Source organism: Sorex fumeus, unplaced genomic scaffold (genome assembly GCF_029834395.1).
Source record: "Sorex fumeus unplaced genomic scaffold, SorFum_2.1 ptg000043l, whole genome shotgun sequence".
NCBI classification, from domain to species: domain Eukaryota; kingdom Metazoa; phylum Chordata; class Mammalia; order Eulipotyphla; family Soricidae; genus Sorex; species Sorex fumeus.
Window position 1 is genome coordinate 24,456,940 of NW_026606100.1, and position 6,728 is coordinate 24,463,667.

A 6,728-nucleotide genomic window follows, 5' to 3' on the forward strand; every position below is an offset into this window, starting at 1 on the left:
TGTAAAGAGTGCTGCAATGAACAAACAATTGCAGATGTCACTTCGACTATACCTTTTTGCCTCTCTGGGATATATTCCCAGGAGTGCTATAGCTGGGTCAAATGGGAGATCAAATTCTAGTTTTTTGAGAATCGTCCATACTGTTTTCCAAAAGGGTTGGACCAGCCTGCATTCCCACCAGCAGTGAAGGAGGGTCCCTTTCTCGCCACATCCGCGCCAGCAACTGTTGCTTTTGTTCTTGTGGATGTGGGCCAGTCTCTGTGGTGTGAAATGATATCTCATTGTTGTTTTGATCTGCATCTCTCTGATGATTAGTGATATAGAGCATTTTCTCATGTGCCTTTTTGCCATTGGGATTTCTTCTTTGCGAAAGTTTCTGTTCATTTCCTCGCCCCATTTTTTGATGGGGTTGGGTGATTTCTTCTTGTGTAGTTTGACCAGTACCTTGTATATCCTTGATATCAAACCCTTGTCGGATGTGTATTTGGTGAATATTCCTTCCCATTCTGTAGGCTGTCTTTGTATTTTGGTCACTGTTTCTTTTGAGGTGCAGAAGCTTCTTAGTTTAAGATAGTCCAATTTGTCTATCTCTGTTTTCACTTGTTCGGCCAGTGGCGTGACATCTTCGAAGATACCATTAACTTCAATATCGTGGAGAGTTTTGCCAACTTTGTCTTCAATAAACATTATGGATTCCGGTCTGATGTTGAGGTCATAAATCCATTTCGATCTTACTTTTGTGCATGGCGTTAGGCAGAGATCTGAGCCCACTTTTTTGCATGTAGCCGTCCAGTTTTGCGAGCACAATTTATTAAAGAGGATTTCCCTGCTCCATTTCACTTTTCTTGCCCGCTTATCGAAGATTAGATGATTATATGTTTGGGAGGACATGTCAGTATATTCAACTCTGTTCCATTGGTCTGCAACTCTGCTTTTGTTCCAGTACCATGCTGTTTTGATTATTACTGCTTTGTAGTAGAGCTTGAAGTTAGGTAGGTTGATTCCTCCCATTTTCCTTTTCCCAAGAATTGCCTTAGCTATTAGTGGGGGCTTATTGTTCCATATAAATTTCAGGAGTGTTTGCTCCATTTCTTTGAAGAATGTCGTGGGTATCCTTATAGGGATTGCATTGAATTTGTACAGTGCCTTGGGAAGTATTGCCATTTTGACAATGTTGATTCTCCCCATCCATGAACAGGGGATATTTTTCCATTTCCTCGTATCCTCTTTTATTTCCTGAAGTAGCGTTTTGTAGTTTTCTTTGTACAGATCCTTTACTTCCTTAGTTAAGGCGATTCCTAGGTACTTGATTTTCTGGGGCACAATTGTGAATGGAATTGTTTTCTTCATGTCACTTTCTTCTCTTTCACTATTTGCATATAGGAAAGCCATGGATTTTTTGGGTATTGATTTTATAGTCTGCCACTTTACTATACAAGCCTATTGTTTCTAGGAGTTTCTTGGTAGAGGTTTTAGGGTTCTCTAAGTATAGTATCATATCATCTGCGAATAGTGAGAGCTTGATTTCTTCCTTTCCTACCTGGATGCCCTTAATATCTTTTTCTTGCCTGATTGCTATTGCAAGTACTTCCAGTACTATATTGAACAGCAGTGGAGAGAGTGGGCATCCTTGTCTCGTCCCTGACCTTAGGGGGAAGGCTCTCATTTTTTCCCCATTGACGATGATGTTTGCTGTAGGTTTGTGGTAGATGGCTTTAACTATATTGAGGAAAGTCCCCCTCTATCCCCATTTTGGCAAGGGTTTTCATCATGAATGGGTGCTGGATCTTGTCAAATGCTTTCTCTGCATCTATTGATATGATCATATGATTTTTATCTTTTCTTTTGTTGATATGATGGATTATGTTGATTGATTTCCGAATGTTGAACCATCCTGGGATGAATCCCACTTGGTCATGATGTATGATCTTTTTTATGAGTTGTTGAATTCTATTGGCTAGTATTTTGTTGAGAATCTTCGCATCTGTGTTCATCAGGGATATCGGCCTGTAGTTTTCTTTTCTTGTGGTGTCTTTGTTTCCTTTTGGTATTAGAGAGATATGGGCTTCATAGAAACTGTTTGGGAGAGTTTCTGTTTTTTTCAATTTCCTGGAAAAGCTTGAGAATAACTGGCAATAGGTCTTATTAAATGTTTGGAAAAATTCGCTAGTAAATCCATCTGTACCTGGGCTTTTGTTTTTGGGAAGATTTTTGATTACAGTTTCAATTTCCTTGATGTGAATAGGTCTATTCAGGTACTCTATATCTTCTTGATTCAGCTTTGGGAGATGATAGGAATCCAGGAATTTATGTGATCCATATTTTTATGATTTCTTTCTTGATCTCTATACTTCTCCCATGTAAATCAAGTGAAAAAGACAAATTCTATTTATGTGTGCATATTGTTCTGAATTAGAGTTGTAAGTAACTCCTTTGCAGGAAAGCAAATTGAGACTGAGAATTTAAACAACAGTCTTCCTTCAAAGAGCACATCTTGAGAAAAACTAAAGTACTCATTTTAACCATTTTTTACTCATTTTTGAGGGGGGATCGAAAACCTGGGTACGATTGCTAACCTTCAAATCATCAAGTAGATTGAGTTATATGTGAGTCATAGGTAATAGATAGGAACTGCACAAGCAAAAGACAAAACCTGAAGATTTCAAGGGTAATAATTGTAAGGACTGCACATTCCTATATTAATGGAAAGTTTCTTCCTCCTAGTTTCTGACATTGAAGTGATCAAGGCAGATCCTAGCAAGAAAGTCCATATACTTAGGTTCTGTAACCGGGTAATACATAAGGGACAGCAAGATAGTACAGGAGGGGATAAGGCATTTGCTTTGTATGCAGCCAATCCAGTTGGATCTATGTCAGTGCATCCAGTCTTCTGAGCACTATAAGGGGTCACTCCAGAGTTCAGAGTCAGGAGTAGCCAAAGATCACTGCCGGGTATTGGTCCAAACTCCACCCCACCCCAATCCCAATACAAATAATGGGAAAGCTTGAACAAGGCTCTAGGCCATCTCTGGCCTCAGATTTCTTTCTTCTCCAATAAAAGGTTAGTCATTCTCATAGGACTTCCTAGTTGTAAAATGCTTCCGTTCTAGGCAATAACGTAAAGTTCAACAGGATGGCAAGGTACAGTTAGAGCTACGACAAGGAATCACTAGCTGTAAGCAAAAAATCCATGTACCAACATCACCAGACTCTTCTATAGCTCTGTATTCACTTTGGGAATGAGGTGACAAAAGCACAAAGTGCCAAAATGTTTCAGGCTTTCAACTACCCAAAGTTGCTTTTGGTAACTTACTTGACTGTTGGTGTAGAAGCTTGTCTATACTTGAAACTTTAAGTGAATTTTGCTCCTCTCAAACGTTATCGGAGGGGGCTGGAGTGACAGCACAGCTGGTAGGGCGTTTTCTTTACATGCGGCCACCCAGGTTCCATTACCAGAATCCCATATGGTCATCTGACCACTGCCAGGAGTTCCTGAGTGCATGAACCAGGAGGAACCCTTGTGCATCGCTGGGTGTCACCAAAAAAAAAAAGAATATCATATTCCAGAATTTTTTCATCTCCATCTTGTTCCTTACAGAAAATATTCAAACTCCATCTGAATAGGAAATGCACATTCTCTACAGCTTCCCGTTCCCGTGGTGAACAATGCACCTTCCCTAACAGGAAGTGTCTGAAACGACTCCAGCATATCTACTCCAGTTGGTAGATATGCTTGGCTCCTGCCCTCAGCTTCTGGCATCTTTTTCCAATCACTCATGGGTAGTGCCGATCTTGACCAACATTCTTGCACAACAATGCTGTCTGGAGTGTCTGGCCAGAGCCAGCTATCCACTTGGTCTGCTTCCTACCCAAGTGTTTTGGAGTGGGATATTGCAGAAAGTACTGAAAAGAAGGCTTACATGGGAGACTTTACTGTGACTATCCTTGACCGAGACACTACTGTTTCTTCCATGTCTATGGCAGCTCGCTATGAGAAAACCTTAGATACCAACCACATGGTGTCTCTGTACCCATCACTTTCTGCCAGTCATGTTGAAAGGACACCATCTCAGGTTCCAAATCAGAGTTATAGCCTGTCGCTTCCCAACCAGGAAGGAAGCCAGGTGTATTACTATCATCAGGGCACTCAGGGACCTCTCCTTTCTGGAGAACCTGGTCCCTGCCTGCAATCCAATGACTCTTTGATATACAAAAGATGCAGAGTCTCTGCCCTCCAAGCTTACAGCAATGCATCCCCAGAAATGGTTATGGTTCTAAAGGAGGTCCAGCCCCCAAAGAACTGACCAACAGCATCGAGCTCTGGAGTCTACTACTCTGTGTCTGCTCCACCCATCACGGAATCATGTTATCAAGGTGAGTAAAACTGAGAAAAGGGAATTCTGGGATTCAAAACTTGGGGTGAAATCTGAAAGTAAGAAACTGTCCATAGACAGGTGGCATTTCAGTTTGATACACTGAGATTTTTAAATGTATGAAACCTAAAGTTAAACAAATGGTTTTAGTTTAGACTTCCCTCACTCATTTTATAGTACCTTATTTTCACACTCAACATCAGAGCTTCGAATGCAGATTGGAAGGTATGATAGCATAAAGACCACCTAGGTTTCCTTAGAAGAGAACTTCAGTAGCATAACAAGGAATGCCACATTTTCTTTTATTTCTTTTTATTTATTTATTTATTTTTATAATTTTATTTATTGAATCACCGTGAGAGCAGTTACAAAGCTTTCGGGTCTAAGTCTCGGTCATACAATGAAACACCCATACCTTCACCAGTGCCCATTCTCCACTACCAAAAACCCCAGTATACCCCCATCCCACACCCTCTCCCTACCTGTGGGGGAGATGATTTACACATTACTCTCTCTCTACTTTTATCACATTCAATATTTTGACACCAAACCCACTATTATTATTTGAGATTTTACCCCAACACTCAGATCTGTTGAAAAGGCAACAGTAGACAATTTGTGGTTATCCTATTTCTGGTTATGATTAACATGATGTCGCGTGGCTCAGGAGGGCCATGTGATTTTGAAATTCTGAAATTTTTTTTTAAACACCATGAGGTACAATTGTAGATTTACAATTTTTTGTGCTTGGGTTTAGATTATACAATGATCAGATACCCATCCCTCCACCAGTGCCCATTTTCCACCACCATGGATAATATCCCTCCCATCCCCATCCCTCCCATCCCACCCTGCCTCTGTGGCAGGGCGATCCCTTGTGTTCTCTTTCTCCTTTTGGGTGTTGTGGTCTGCAAAAGAGGCTTTGAGTGGAATGCCACATTTTCATAGTGGACCATTTGCCAGTAAGACCACAGAAACAATAAGCTCCATTTCTTAAATTATTATTTTTTGATTGCTGAAGACATTTGAGAACTCTTATTGTGATGATACCACATTAACTTTCCCTTACTTTAATGTACAAGGTTATGAAACACAATATATTCAGAGATCCTGTCCAAAGCTATCAAACCTAGAATCTCTACTTGAGCACACAATTCATGAGGTAATGGTGCTTCATTCGTTCTTATATACCGTTATATGAAATTCCGGGTTTTTTTTTTGGAAAGTGAAGAAATTGATTATATTATGCTAATTTCTGTATAGTTTACAAATCTCAAGCTTGAAAGAAAAGCTTCAGTTTGGGGGAGGCAGACTGTGGGTCACAGACCACAGTGCTCAGGGCTTACACCTCGCTGTGTGCTCAGGGTTCACTTACGAAGGTGCTTAGGCGCTCATATGTGATGCTGAGTATCAAACTAAGGTCAGCTGTGCACAGGGAAAGTGCTTTACCGACTGCGCTATTCTTCTGTTCCAAGTCTCTCATTTTTAAGTACGGTTACACAGAAACTCTTTCAAAAACAAAGAAAACAGCGGCACCACATGACAAACAGTAAGAAATTCAGCAGTTACCTCCAATCTTCAAGCTCAGGGCCTTGTCCATGATCCTTAGAAGAGCCGGTAACAATGCCTTGCCCATTGCCGAAAGGTGCCCAATTGTGGCACCACGAGTGGAGTGGAGGGAGAATCTCATTTAAGGGGGACTGATTTCTTCCGTGGTTCTTTTGTAGTGATGAATTCCCAGGAGATCGAGACTTCCCTGGCATTGCAACCTTCTGATCAGACTTTTAGTCTGACACCCACTTCAGAATTACCCATGTCTTGCAGTAGCAGGATTCAAATAATTGAGAGTAACGCAGCACCAGAGTTCACGGATGTTCCCATAATAGATTTAGCACAAAGTAAACCGGCACTGCCCCCAGCTCCAACTCAGGAACAAACAGATAAGAATGGGGATGACATGAACATTGGGCTTTCAAAGTCTCTGGATACCTACCAGATCCCAATAGAAAACCAAGATCCTCCACTGTGCCCTTTAGAAATCCCTGATATACACCAGCCAGCTCCTGGCCTGCATGGATCCTCTCAGCCAAGACCAACAGCCTGGTACTGACAGAACTCGTCAGGAAAAGAATGGGCAATGTTTGGAGGGCACAGGAACACTTGAAGGTGGGAATGAATCTGGTGGTATTTTTACAGACATCACGACATGGGTGGAAGATAACCAACTTCCCCAGCGCTTTGATTGTTAAAAAACCTAGATCAATGCATAAATCCGCAGGGAATGAACACCACAGATACCATCACTCTAAATAAGGGGCAAGAAAACTCAGGTGGCACTAAGGGGACCTCCCACCA